A 15066-nucleotide genomic window follows, 5' to 3' on the forward strand; every position below is an offset into this window, starting at 1 on the left:
TGGTTTCAGGTATTATAGCTTCTCGCTCGGAAATGGGAGATGATGGGAACCATTCATTCATACAGCCCACGAGAAGAGTTGATCCTCATGCACCTGTAGTGTGCTCCCTGCAAAATGGGGTCAATTCTGCATTCAAAACAGGCTGGTAATAGAAAGTAATGACCAGTGCAAGTCAGTAGGACCTACATAGTAGATACCTACTATGTATCTCTATGACTCTTGGAATGGGGCTAGTTTGTGAAAGAATACTAATCAGCCTGGAACAGAAGGGGAGGTTGGGGGTGGGAGTAAAGAGAAAGGAGAGTCTCTGAGTTGAGGTTGAGGGATGCTGGAAAATAGCAACAAGTCCCTTGAGAAAAACAACAGACAGAGGCCTAAGGGTCCCCTCCACCCCAAACCAGATGGCAAATGAAGTGGGCCAATAATCTGGGGCCAAAATTATAGTGCAAGGCCCAAAGCCACAGGCCACATGGAAGATTGAGAGAAGCTCGGGTCAGAACAAGGGCACTGTCTAGCCATGATTGTGATGGAGGTAGCTACATAATTTCTACCAGAAGTCAGTGTGTGCGAAAGCCTGAGCCCTGAAACAGAAAAAGACTTTTCTTGCCAGGAGTGATATTAAGGGCAATGGTTCCACTCTGGACGGATGGTGATGGAGGCAGGTGTGTGTGGTGTGGGAGTAGGCACTGCACAGAGGTGAAAGCTTGTTATGGGAGAGCAGTGTTGGAGAGTATCACAAAGGAACTGCTAAGTGCTTTAAGCCTATACAAAGCTAAGTATCATGACTGTACTTGTGCCAATTTGAGTGTTTATAGTGTTTGCAATTTGTGCTTGAAGAGAAGGTTCAAGGAGGGCATGAGACATGTGTTCAAGATGTGAAGGGCTATTATATGAAAGAGGAATTAGATTTGCTGTATGGGCTTCCAGAGCATTCAGTGCTAGTGTTCCACAAGGGCATAATGATAGAAAGGGAGATTAGCATGATTTTTCTTCCTATATGTAGACTTGGGTTCAGAGCCAGGCAGAGGACATTTTATTGGATCTTATTGCACATTAGCTCAAGGCAGGGCCGCTGCATCCTCATCAACATTGGCTGGAGGGGAAGGGAAAGGATCAGGGCATTGGGTGGGGCAGGGGGTTGGGGAAATAGACCTGATCGAGGAACTATCTCCTGGCTGAGCAGACAACTCTCCTATGGACTGCATCTGAGACTTGTGATGGGTGCAGGCTTCATTCAGGCCGGTGTCACTCCCCATGGAAGCTAACTTGGCAGGTGAGTGCCATAGCACAATGTGATATGGTAGGAAATATCCAAAGCCAGATGGTCATTGCTGTTCTGGAGGGTCAGTTGGTTCACAGTAAGATTCCTACAGCCATTTGGAGCAGAGAGATCAAGATCCCAAGGCTGGGGGTGAGGGCTAGGAAGGGTATCAGGGAGAACTGGCATGCTGGGCAGGCAAACTGGGGCCAGAGTGCAGTTGAACTTCATAAGTCAAGAAAGACCACATTCTTGTGGAATATTCTACCTAGAAGAATGGCCATAGACTAGGTCTGGGATTAACCCTACACTGCTGAATGCTTTTCAGCACAGTTCCCCACGGCAATCACAGTCATGACGGATGGCGCTCAAAACGTCAATGATAATCCCAAGGTTTGTAGCCTCTTCTCCCTTTTCTAAGACCCAGCTCCAGTGTTCTTTCCTCTGTAAAGCCTTCCTAAACCCTGGCTTCACCATCACCATACTAGTCCTTCCCCATTAGCTCTCACCTCTCTTCAGTATCAACACTTGTGTCTTCTCCAGATTGAGCTCAGAGGGAGCAGTGGGAGAGAGTCCTTCTTACATCTGTCTACCTCAACTTTATATGATTTCCACTTTTTCCAAATAACTTGCCCAGTATTTCATCACAACAAGTGGTGGAGATGGATTTGAGTTCAAGTCAGTTCAAGGTGTTCCTTTCTGCACCTTGGCACTGGCTTAGGAGGAGAACAAAGCTGCCTTTGTGAGCCTAGACAGACCTATGATCAATTTCATGGCTGCTCTAGAAGTGGAGTTCCCAGCTCCACCCTCAGAAATACATCTCTGTTGGTGTATTATATACACTGGGATCAAAGAAGTTTGGATGAATTTGACTTCTTATAATCATCCTAACACCTTTATTCAGTCACAGCTGAACTATCTCTAATTGGCTGCCTAGCCTTCAAATTTTTGCAAATCAGTTGTGTTTACGCCTAGTGAAACTGAAGAATTATTTTATAATCACACTCTCTGGAAAAAAATTCAATGGAAATGTTTAATAAAAAAGAACGTGGTAGAAACACAATTTAAATTCATGAATTGGAAAACATGTGGCAAAATTTTTATCCACGGAACTCTACAGTAGTCTGCGGCCATATGTGGAGATTTATAGTATTAAATTAGATAAATGCTGGTTTTTCTGTTTGCAGAACACAACAGAAACCTAATTGAAAACCACACAGCAATATCATAAGACCAAATGTGACGTCTCTTCAAGGTCAAAATGCACGTGCAATGAAAAGAAAATCCTTTGCTTTGTCCTTGAACAAAAAGACCTCTCTGTTAATATTTGTATTAAGTACTGCATGTTTCTAAGAAAGTAAACATAATCATCCACTGTAAGTCTAACTTATATGCAAAAATGATGATAGAGACAAATGTGTAATGTACAAGGTTAGCCTAACTTTGCTTATATTCTGTTGTTTGAATGTGGTTCTGTGCATAGATTTACAAGTCTGTGTTCAGTCCCTTAAAAATAACAGTCACTGGTTTTTCCACAGAATCATGAAGATGAGTGCAGAAAAATTGCTTCATTCAAGAAAAGAGCATATCAACTTATTGTGGTCTGGAAATGAGAAGCTGGCTAAGGGTGACCTCCTGGGGTCCTGTGGAGTGAAGAACCACATCTGTACTTTGGAGTCCTGTTCCCAAGGAAATGTTTATGGAGGCCCGAAAGGCAAATTGTCAAGGGCAAGGGGAGCTGGGAGGCCCAGGTTCTGCTCTTGGCTCTGCCCCAGCAGGTTTACAGTCGCTGGAAGCCATTTCAGGGTTCGGTGCTGTTTAATAGTCACCAGGTTGCTCCAGCCCCAGCTGAACCCCTATCCCTAGAACTCATTCTTGTGCTGTTTTGTACTGATGTAATTTATGATGTAACTGTTGGTTAGCTCATGTAATTAAGTTTTCGTACATTAATATTCCTATCTCCCCAAATATATAATGAATTCTCTCAGGGATTTTTTTTTACTGCATAGAGGCAGTGTGGAGCAGTGGTGAAAGTACACGCTCTGCTGCCAGGCAACTGGGCCAATCCTACTCAATACTGAATGTCCCTGTTTCCTCACTTATAGAACAAGGTTGCAGATTCAATGAGTTGGTATATATAAAGTGCTTAGAATGGTCCTGGCATAGGCTAAACACTATATTATGTAGTGATATACCTAGTACGTATGTTGCTACAGCGTGCTTTTATTATCTCTTTATGACCTTCAAAATATTTGGTGCAGTGCCTGGTACGGGACAGTTCTGTAGTTTTCCTGTTTGTTTTCTTTTACCTTTCCTTCCTTTCCCTTCAGCAAATATTTGTTAGGCAAATAAGATATATACTGGTTTAAATGGAGATGCTCATTTTAATGGCAATGTTGGGTGATTGTATTAACTATATCCATTAGTTAGTTCTTCTCCAGATCTATCCTCTATGCTCCCTGCTTTGCTATGTGGGGAGAAGCTGACATGAATGGATCACATCACCTGCCTTCCTTGCTCTCTGGCTTTTAGCTAGTGGAAGGCATCAGAAGGTGATGGGGGTGACTGGGGTATTTCTTCCAGTCATCCCTGCTTTGACACAGCATCTAGGATAGAGTTGTGTCCTTCCTGGACTACAGCTCTGGTTGGGTGGTTCCTCTTTGTTTCTTGCTCTCACTGAACTCTGGTCACTATTTTTTTCCTTTTTTCTGTAAGCTCTAGGGAAAGTAAAGAATTTTTACTGTTGCTGGTTGCTGGGGATATCCGCTGTTTTCCCTTAACTCTGTCCGCAACTCTGTAAGTACTCCCTTTATTCTAGTTTCCTTAGCTGAACCATCAGAAGCGAATTTTCTTTAGTGCTAAGATCTTAACTGATACATCATATATCCTTGGAAATGTCCTTGTAGATCTCCATGGGAGTTGATCAGACTATCTCCAAGGTCCCTTTGGAGAGCTTATAGAACTAGCATTAGAATTCAGAGTAACCTTGATAAACTGCAGAGGCTTTCAGATACAAACAAGATGAATTTCAATTAAGAACAAGTGTAGAGAAGCACATTTGGGAGGAAAAATAAATGATTGAAATGTCAGGTGATAAATGCCTGGCTGTGTGTGAGTACATCAGCAAAAAGACTCAGGGATGAGTAAGCAGTACATGATGTTGCTCAAATTGAGTAAATCTGGGGGATATACACAGTGCATGATTTGTAGGAAGTGCAAGGCAATCCCCCAGAGTACCTTGTCACTGTACAAATCAGACCTGGGTGCTGTGATTTGATTTGGCTCAGTAACTTAAAAGAGAAACTTAAGAGAATAGAGACTCAAAGGCAGATTGGAGATGGAAAATGGCTTATACAAAGGTTAATTTCTTTTTTCTTCTTTCCTCCCTTTGTTAAAAGCCTGTAGGTAAAGAATTAAGGTGCAGTCCTCATTCATATGAAGGAACATCTCAAGTCCCTGTGCCCTGGATATGAACTATGCTGAACAAGTTGCAGCTTGGCTAATTTATTAGTATAACCTTAGACATAGATTGCAATGGTCAGGGATTTGAGTGTCATTAATGGGTTTGTCAGTGGTGATGGTAGGATCTTGAAACATTTTTTCACACTGCCCATTTTTTCAACTGTAACAGAGTGGACACTGAACAGTGACAGGCAAAGAGAAGGTTTTCAATGAATATCTCTAGTGGAATGAGTACCTGACCGAATACGAAAAAGGAGTTAAGCCATTGAATGAACCTAAGAGAAACCCTCAAACATTTGGAAAGAATTGGAGGTAAGAACCTGCAACCTTCTTTTTTTTTAAGATTTTATTTTTTTATTCATGAGAGACACACAGAGAGAGAGGCAGAAACATAGGCAGAGGGAGAAGCAGGCTCTATGCAGGGAGCCCGACATGGGACTCGATCCTCAAACTGGGATACTGCCCTGAGCCAAAGGCAGATGCTCAACCACTGAGCCACCCAGGCGTCCCAACCTGCAACCTTCTACCCAGAAAATGATATAAGAATAAGTTGTATTCTGGAATTCTGCATTTTTAAAGAACAAGCCTCAAGCACAAAATTACACTAACAGATTCCTCAAGTGTCTGCAAGCAGACGTGTCTTATGGCACATGCCAGAAGAGGGGTTATGTAGAGCTGGGCGTGGGCAGAAACCTATATGCCTCCTTGGTGGATGACTTGGGGAGGAGTATGTCACTCACAGAGGGACAACCTATGGCAATGTCTAGGTGTTTCCCAAATGCTGGTTTCAAAGGAAAATATTCAGCTATTTTAGAGGACCCCTTGAATAGATTTGCTTTATATTTTGATGTTAAACTCTTTCAGTCCTTTTGGGTGGTAAAGGCCTGAATATAGTGCTTATTCCTAAAGCATGTCTTTTAAATTGCTATCTTGGTTTCATGATTGGTTCAAAAGGTGAGATCGCAAAGGTAACAGCATCTAGGGAGGAAATACTGCTAAGTAACAAAGACAACTAGCTCTGAGTCCCAGAACCCCAGCACTAATTAGCTGCCAGTTTCATACAACTCATTTAACTTCTCCAGGTGTGAGTTTTCTCAATATTGCCCATTTGAGGAATACATCTGTTCTGAAAACATTTTTATATACATTGCTGAAATGTAGTAGTGAAGGAAATGGTAGTTCCTTTGACTATCATAACTGCTCTAAGAAGTAGGTAGTGTCAGACTGGTCATGACTTATTTAGACAGGAAGGTCAAGGTTTAGGGATGTTAATTAACTTAGTTTAGCAACAGAGCCATATTAGGCCTAGACCTTCTTCTGGAATGTTTTTGTTGTTCAATCTGTTTTCAGCTTTATTTTATGGTGGTACTATTCCTGTGATATATTTGCAAAAGAATGTAAATGTTAATATGTTGTCTGGTAAGGTTTAAAACAAGTAAAATGTAGTAAACACAGGTTATAATCACAGTATCTTCTTGCTAGAATGTTAATTTTTATTATTGAATGAAAGGAAAGTCATGTGATTTTTAAAGTAATGCTCTTCTTTCCCCCCTTTTCCCCACCTCTAAACCTCAGAGCTGTGCTTTCTGGAAAGAACTCAATACATAAGCTCCACAACACATTAGGCTCTTAACAAATTAGACCGCACACTTGGAACAGTAAGAATGGGTTTGGTGAGGTGTGCTCATCAAGAGAGGAAAGGAGCACAATTCATTTCTGAATTGGTTATCGAATTCTTCTTGTAAGTGACACGATTGAAACTGCCAATTGGCTTTGCAACCTGCTGAGTCCATATTTCTACATCTGTGAAAGCTCAGCAAATGAGCTCTTCTCAGCAAAGCAAGAGGGTTTCACCAGCAAGAAATTTGATGAGGTGTTGCACCCTGTGGCCAACCATTTCTCAAGAGACCTCTTTCTGTTTCACCCTAATGAATTCCTTTATGATTGACAGGCAGCTTTACTCATTACTTAGATTTTCCTTAATGTTATCTCCTTAGCAAATCTGGTCACCACAATACTTTTTAAAAACACAGTCACATTACTATTATGGAATCATTCAACACTAGGGCCTGAAGTCATTCAGCTAAAGTCCCTTCTCTCATTCTGTTTTCCTATGTTGAACCTTTATCAGGTGAACCCAACCATCCTCTTCATTTCTGTTGAAATAATCCATCAGGAAGTTCACTTAGTGCTATTCATAATCTTAGGCTCCCTACACTACAAAATGATGACTTCAATGAGAAGATGTTATACTAAAAACTATGATAACAAAGATATTAATTTCCTTTGAGCAGGAAGATTAGTCTTGTCATTTTTAGCGTTTGGAGATGAACAGAAGCATTATTCTGTATTCCATAAAGGTAAGGCATTATGCAAAGGTCTATCAATGTTTCAGTAATAAAGAATAGGAGCTCATCCACTTAGACTCAGTTTTGGGGTAGTCTTTTACTCTTTTGGTAACTACATCTTTCATAAAGATGTTCTGAGGAATAAAATGTATTTAATAGTTGTGTAGAGGGCAAAGAATATCAAGAAAAAATGTTATATGCTTAATTTTTTGGTTGTCTGGGTGTTTTCCTTCCTTCCAGACATTAAAAGTCTGTTTCAAAGACACACTTCTAATAACAGAACAGCTACAGCTACATGAATAAACACATTGTCCATCTAAGAAAACACCATTCAGACTGCTGAAAACAGAGCCAAGTTAAACAATAGGTGCATAGAACCAATAGAGTGGCATTTTGCCACTTAATGAATTACAAGAAACAGATGTGAGGTTTTTTTTTTTTTTTTAAAGGGATGCATAGCTTGAACTTGGCCCATTTAGCAAAAGGATTAGCAAAAGGATTTCAGATTCAGGATTCAGAGAAAAGTCATGGATTCATTTGTGTGTGCACATGCATTTGATGATCCATCGTATGGTTTGATGGCTTTTCTCATTCAAAGATCCATGTATAATTGGAGATACTTCATGCTTTTGCTAGGCTAGGGTTGGGCAAATGAGGAATTTGTTTGGTACCACTTATTGTCACTATATTATCCATAATATTATTAACCACACATAGAATTTACTAGTCATTTTCTTACGACATAGTGGGGTGGGAGTCTGTTGGTCCTAACAACAATTTCTAACTGGGAATTATAGCCTCCTTGCCATAAAAATCTACTGCTATCATAACCCCTGGTAGTCTGTTTAGCTTCAAGTCTCAGTATAAGAGAAGAAGGTAGAGAGAGAAGGGAAGAGATGAGCACCGGTTAGTTTTACTGAGATTTAGCCATGCATTGAGATTTCCTGGAACAGCTTCTACCAGCAAAGCTACACTTGAAAAGTCTTCAGCCACCTTCTCATTGATTATGCATCTAGTCGAAGAACCTCAAATGGTCTCTGTCCAGCTGCAGAGTCAGCATTTTCTCCTGTTGCTGGCAGGTTGGCAGATAGGACTTTCTCAGACTGAGAATGGGGGGATGACTTCTGGGTCAATGGGGGTAAGCTTACATTCATTGTTATACCTATGAGTTTCCTGTTGACTGATAAAGAAACAGTAAGTGAAATGGTGATCATAAAGGCTGCTCTGTCCAAGAAACTTCAGGGAAAATGATGGTGAACTCATAACACTAAGAGAAGACTGACAAAGAACATGTAATTAACCTACAGGTTCTAGAGCAATCATGATTATATCCATTGAAAATGGCATTTCTGGGCAGCCCAGGTGGCTCAGCAGTTTAGCGCCGCCTTCAGTCCAGGGCATGATCCTGGAGACCAGGGATTGAGTCCCACATCGGGCTTCCTGCACGGAGCCTGCTTCTCCCTCTGCCTGTGTCTCTGCCTCTCTCTCTCTCTGTTTCTCTCATGAATAAATAAATAAAATCTTAAAAAAAAAAAAAAGGAAAATGGCATTTCTGTAATATTGGTGAGTGATATTTTTGTATTTGTGTGTGTTTAAGAAAAACCCATGAGAGTCTTCAGGGATAAAGATTTACAAATATTTAGTACTAGCTATGAACCAAAATGGTTTTAAATACTTAACATTGAATTATTTAATTTTCATATGATTAGGTAGGAACTATTATTACCTTCACTTGTAAGATCAGAATTGGAGCAGTGGCATCACAGAGACACCTAAGATCTGTGTGATTGTGTGGGCATTAAGGGAAAAGGGACTATTTCAGAGACAGGGGCAACTAATTTCAAATGACCTAACTAAGCTTGTGGAAGAGAATCTACACTAGGTAATCTGAGGGCATTCCTATCCTTGTCCCAAAGTCAGAACCTATTTCTGATTTGTTAGATAAACTTGGATCCGTGACTTCTTTTCTTGTTGCTGTCTTTTTTTTTTTTTTTAATTTTTTTTTTAAATTTTTTATTTATTTATGATAGTCACAGAGAGAGAGAGAGAGGCAGAGACACAGGCAGAGGGAGAAGCAGGCTCCATGCACCGGGAGCCCGACGCGGGACTCGATCCCGGGTCTCCAGGATCGGGCCCTGGGCCAAAGGCAGGCGCCAAACCGCTGCGCCACCCAGGGATCCCTCTTGTTGCTGTCTTTGAAATTTAGAGGCAGGAGGTTCTTGTTGGTCATTTAGCTTCTGCACAGCTTTTTCTTTGCATTCTTCTAGGAGTGGAGTGGATAGTCAAAACTGATTGCACTGCTTCATTCTTTTTGCTTTGGGTTTAATGTACACAGAAACCAGTAAAATCATCTGTGCAGGGAGCTAAATACAGCTAGGACTTAAAACTTCAGTAAGAAAGACAACCTCATTAGGATTGATACTGAACTAAGACCTAGCATCACAACCCTGCCATTTGTGATGGAGTATTAAAATCATGTCTCTTTCCTCTTTTCTTTCTTTATACTTCATGTTCCAAGCCCCATTAAAACCATGTATTCTAAAATAAAGAAAGCAACAAAACAGAATTTGTGAGTAGTGAGTTGGTTCTTTGAGGCAGTGACTGTTAAATATTTGAAATGTGAAATCATGTCACTTTCAGATAAGAAGAGATGTAGAAGCTGTCGTTTGAAAGTGTGTCTTAGCCAGGAGAAGAGAACCCTCTGCAGCAACAGACAATCCAAACGGCTGCCATTCAGAAGGTGTCTGATGCCTTTCCTAGGGTTTATCCTGAACTTCCAGTAGGGAGGTGGTTATTATTCAGCTATTGCTTAAAATACAACAATAATTGTATAAAAGAGGAGAAACTCAGGAGTACTTTTAGCACTATGAACTATAATGCAAAAAATAATGAAGACCTAGTACTCTTGAAAAGCAATTTTCAAATTCGGTTAACACCTGGGCATGCCTTGTTATAACACAGCTACCAAGGGTGAACTTCTCATTTCAAAACACAGCATCCCAGATTTCGCAGTGGTCCTAAAGTGTCAAAACTGTTAATGCTTTTAGTTCCTGTAAAACCACATATATCAACTGTCTGCCTTCCAGGTCAGCTCTCTGGTGAAAATGATTGAATTCTTGCAGGCTAGATCTTTGGGATAATCTGAGGAAATGAATCTGGAAAAAGTATTATTAATGGCCTGCTCTTAGATCACATTTTACTGATTTGAATGGTTTTCTTTTTTTCTGTATTCAAATTAACACAATAAGATAAAAGAAGGGAGTTGTGTCAGTGCTTCATTAAGTATGCTGGTCATTTAGACAACTAGCTAGCTAGCAAGAAATATTCATAGAAGCTCCTGTATGCCATGCATCACTCTAGGTCCTTCAAGGATGCCTAATTCACAAGAAATACTTCATGAATAATCATTGAACTCCCCAGTATTTTGGTAAATTCCTACCGGAGATGCTTGTACATGGCAATACAACACAACACCCTATGGATGTAGAGCAGCTATGAATCTTAGGGAGGGATAATGTATATTTCAGTTCATTTTCTTCATTTTAGTAACTCAATTTCAGATTTTGATTTATGACTACAAGCTTCATTCTGCTAGGCTAGTGGAAAGAAATATTAACCTCAGTCCTTCCTGGGGTTTCCCCATCTCTCCCCAGGATTGTGTCACACTTTTGGATCCTGTAATGTTAAGACACTGGGGTAAGCTGTCATCAGGTTCTCCCACACCTGTCCAATTCCATTGCTTCTGTCTTCTTCACCCTTTAGGAAGAGTGGCTCCCAGCCATCCTGTGCGCAGCCTGGGGTAGGGGTATCTTGGGTAAGGCTGTCCCTGGTCCCTTTGGCCTGTGTGTACTCTATAGTCATTCCCTTTCTTTTTTTTATTTCTATAAATTTATGTTTTATTGGTGTTCAATTTGCCAACATATAGAATAACACACAGGGCTCATCCCGTCAAGTGCCCAACCTCAGTGCCCATCACCCAGTCACCCCCACCCCCCACCCACCTCCCCTTCCACCACCCCTAGTTCGTTTCCCAGAGTTAGGAGTCTTTCATGTTCTGTCTCCCTTTCTGATATTTCCCACTCATTTTTTTCTTTTTTCCTCTTTATTCCCTTTCACTATTTTTTATATTCCCCAAATGAATGAGACCATATAATGTTTGTCCTTCTCTGATTGACTTATTTCACTCAGCATCATACCCTCCAGTTCCATCCACGTGGAAGCAAATAGTGGGTATTTGTCATTTCTAATGGCTGAGGAATATTCCATTGTATACATAGACCACAGCTTCTTTATCCATTCATCTTTCGATGGACCCCGAGGCTCCTTCCACAGTTTGGCTATTGTGGACATTCCCTTTCTTCTCTGCTGTCTTGCTGCTTTCCAGCAAGGTGGTGGCACCAGGGAGTGAAGTATTAGGTACCCACGACCCCCCCCCCACACCTACCTCTTTCTCCCCCTGACCCCTGGGGGAGTCTCTTAGGGTTGGGGGAAATCCTCTGTTCAGGCTCTTTTTTAAGCCTCTTTTTCCCTGAGGTCTTTTGTTAGAAAAAGGCAGAAAGACTAATGGGAATAGTTCTGCCTTTTTCTCTGACACATTCCAATTGTTTAGGATTGGATGGTTCCAAAAAAATAGTGGGCAATAATCAAATCGCCTGTGGGATAACTGGGAAAGTAGGATACCTTTTGGGGGGAAATGGATACAGTTAGAAAGAAGAGAGATAACATTTTTCTAAAGTCATTTCTCCTCCTACTTAGTGAAGATAGCACTGATACTCTGAGTCAGTTGTTCTAAGAAAGATGGTTGGAGATCATACAGTTTTATCATTCAATTTTCTAAAGGATGGAACGTTTATAACATTTTCCCCAAATCGTCTAATCTACATTTAGTTCTATGACAAGAATGGAACTAAACCCAAGCCTTTGGGGTCCTTGTTTTTTGTGTTCTCCAGAATATTCTTATATATCACAAAAATTAGTTTATTCTAAGGAGAAGAACAAACTGAAAAAGCACATCTTCATCAATGCCAATACAACACTATTTTTGTGGATTTCAAGACAAAACTCTTTGCCAATATAACTAACTGTTCCTGGCAGTTTATTTCCAGGAACTGAAGATGTCATCTAAGGACTTGGATTGCACACAGTGAATCACCATTATGTTCTCAGGCTCAGAAGTCCAGGCCAGCTGCATGGCCAGATGGCTCACTGGTCCCAGTGGGCCTATCCTGTTGGCCTGAGAACTAGAAGCAGAACTGAGAGGGAGAGGGAGAGGGAGAGAGAGAGAGAGAGAAATTATAGCCAGTGGCTGCTGCAGCTCCAGCTGTTGATATGATTCCAGATATGAACACAATGCTGATCTGGCTGCCAAAAGAATAACACATATTCTGGCCAGAAAGAGAACTGCCAAGGATCTGATGATTTGCTTCAATAAATGTGTTGTGTCACAAGCATCCAGAAGACAAGTGAAGCTCAGTTGAATTCTTTCTTCAGTATTATTCAAAGGGATGCATTTAATGATTTTTGTTGACTTTGTTATTCAAAGTATGGTTCATGGTCCAGCAGCATTGGTGTCACTTAGTGTTAGAAATGCAGAATGATTGGCTCCAACCCAACTGCAAACCCAGTGATGCTGATTCTGCATTTTCAACAAGATCCCCTGGTGATTTATGTGCACCTTAGGATTGAGAAGCTTTGGAGGCAAATTAAGTCAGGTTGTAGTACTGGGTCAATAGGATTGGGTAGCAAACTTGGCTGTGGGTAGCAAACTTGGCTCATCCATTGAGGGATGCAAGGAAAACCAGATTGATTGAGGGGACCTGGTTCTAGACCCAGTTCTGCCACTTTCCCTCAGTGTGATCCTGGAGAAATCATTCCCTTTCCTTAGGCATTGATTTCCTCTTCTATAAAATGGAAGATTAACATCTGACTTGTTTACCCGAGGATTATGATAAAGATGAAATTAGATAACACACCAAGAAAATGATCTGTAGAGTAGAATGCACTTTTCACACACAAAAGGATGAAAATTGTTATACTTGTTCAGATATACCTAAAATGGAATTTGGGCTTTTTTGACTTTTGAAATGAGTCATAGCACGTTTAAGTCAATTATGACGAAAACATACATGACCAGCAAGAGCAGCCCGTGAATCAAGGAAACATACCCTCTGAACCATGTTCCTCAGATGAAATAGAATTCTGACTCATAAAAATGGATATAGTTAAGGTACTGTTTATGAAGTTAGCAGTGGTTCTTGGGCTCAAGCTGTTCATTACAACCACCTGGGGGATCTTTTAAAAACTATTGTTGCTTGGGTTCCAACTCAGACTAACTGAATCAGAACCACCAGGGCTGGGACACAGGCATTATATTTTAAAAGCTGTCCAGGTGATTCTAATGTGTAGTCAGAGTTCAGAACCACAGATGAAGTGCTCATTAGAACAAGTTGCTCTGTGCAATTGAACATTCTTGTCATGGCCAACTGTGGAATAAAACTAGGACAGGGAAATAGTTCTGTATTTCTTCCTCATGTCTCCAGAATCCCTCTTACAGGAATTCATTTTAAAATGTGAACTTGGAGAACTGAGAAAGAAGCCAACGACCTCATTTTACAGCACCAGCAACTCTGAATGTAAGACGTTGTTTGGGTTGTCTGCTATCATGTGATATGGCCCAGGTGGGGCATCACAGTTCTGGTTTACTAGGCTCTTATCAATGAGACCAGTCAACAGAGGGATGCTGAGAACTAAGGAATGGGCATCTGGACCAGAGGAAGCCCAGGAAAAAGGAAAATCTGGTTAGGAAAGGACTGAGGAATATGAGCCAGGAAAGAGGACTCACTTAAAGATTACCCAGCATTATTTGGGATGGCACAGTAAGTTACTTTGGAGCCAAGTAAACCTTCTGAGGCCTTGTGTTTCTGCTCTGGGTCACCGAGGGTATAGACTGTTTTACAGAGTTCTTATTTTTTTCACCCTAGGGACCTTTTCTGACTAGAGTTTTAGCTTAGCTGAGGATGTGATTGGCCTTTTTCACACCATTCCCAAGGAATGTGGTCAGAAAGCCTCCATCTTTTTAGTATAAGCCAGTTCCTTAACATGGAAGTGGTACTCCAAGAGGAGAAACCACAGTATAATGGTTGGATGGTCTCTATCACCTAAGACTCCGTCTTCTTTAGCATGAGACATAGTGACATTGGCTATGTGAAGCGTCATTCCTTGTCTTACGTGTACACAAACAGATTTACTTCAGTTTCCTTTTCCCCAGTCTTTGCCTATCCCTCCAAATACCCAATGAGTCCAAGATCTACTTGGTCATCCTTCGTCAATTAGCATTAACTCGTCTTTCTTGCAGAGGACCTCATCGCTTCACCCAACATCTGAACCATGCTGGTAAAGAATCAGATACTTCATCTTTCCCCTTTCACAACTGGTGCTGGCTCATGGCACCAAAAACACTAGTCTTAGACCACGCAAAGCAGAAGTAGCAATACATCCTTTCCTGCTAAGGGTTATTAATTCAGCCTCTCCCACAGATCTTTTCTTATGGGAGTATCTGCCACTGGCTATTGTATGAAAACCAACAAGAATTGAGAGAAACATTTCATTTAAAGTCATCTTCAATGGAGCACATTTATTAATAAAGCAAAAAAAGAGGTATAGTTTAATTTTTTCTGTACCATTTACCTAGAAAAAAAGAAAAAAATTGATAGATAAGCATCTATCTTGAGGGTTGTTTTAAAATGTAAAATATCATTAGTACTAGATTGCATATTACCTGTTAATATTTTTGATACTTTACTAATGTCTGGCACTTTCTTAGTAACTAGATTTAAAAAGTGTAGAGAAAAAATTGAGACAAATGTCTTTTTAAGTTTCCTCTATTTTTTCTTCTTGTCCTTTCCCCTTTCTCAATTTTGAAGAAATGTATGATGGTAACCAGAAAGGACAAACCATCTAAAGTCAGAAGAACAGCCTTACTTTGCAGCCAGGCTTATA

General features: G+C 40.7%; 1 protein-coding gene across 2 annotated transcripts in view; it reads left to right on the forward strand.

Moving 5' to 3' along the window:
* Nucleotides 1-3990: 3990 nt before the first annotated feature.
* Nucleotides 3991-15066, forward strand: part of ICOS (inducible T cell costimulator) — a 73078-nt gene continuing 62002 nt past the window's right edge. For both annotated transcript variants that reach the window (XM_041737039.1, XM_041737040.1), the window contains exons 1-2: nt 3991-4054; nt 4890-5032. The gene's annotated coding sequence lies outside the window, so the exon portion shown is untranslated. The remainder of the gene's footprint in view (nt 4055-4889; nt 5033-15066) is intronic.

Source organism: Vulpes lagopus, chromosome 22 (genome assembly GCF_018345385.1).
Source record: "Vulpes lagopus strain Blue_001 chromosome 22, ASM1834538v1, whole genome shotgun sequence".
NCBI lineage: Eukaryota > Metazoa > Chordata > Mammalia > Carnivora > Canidae > Vulpes > Vulpes lagopus.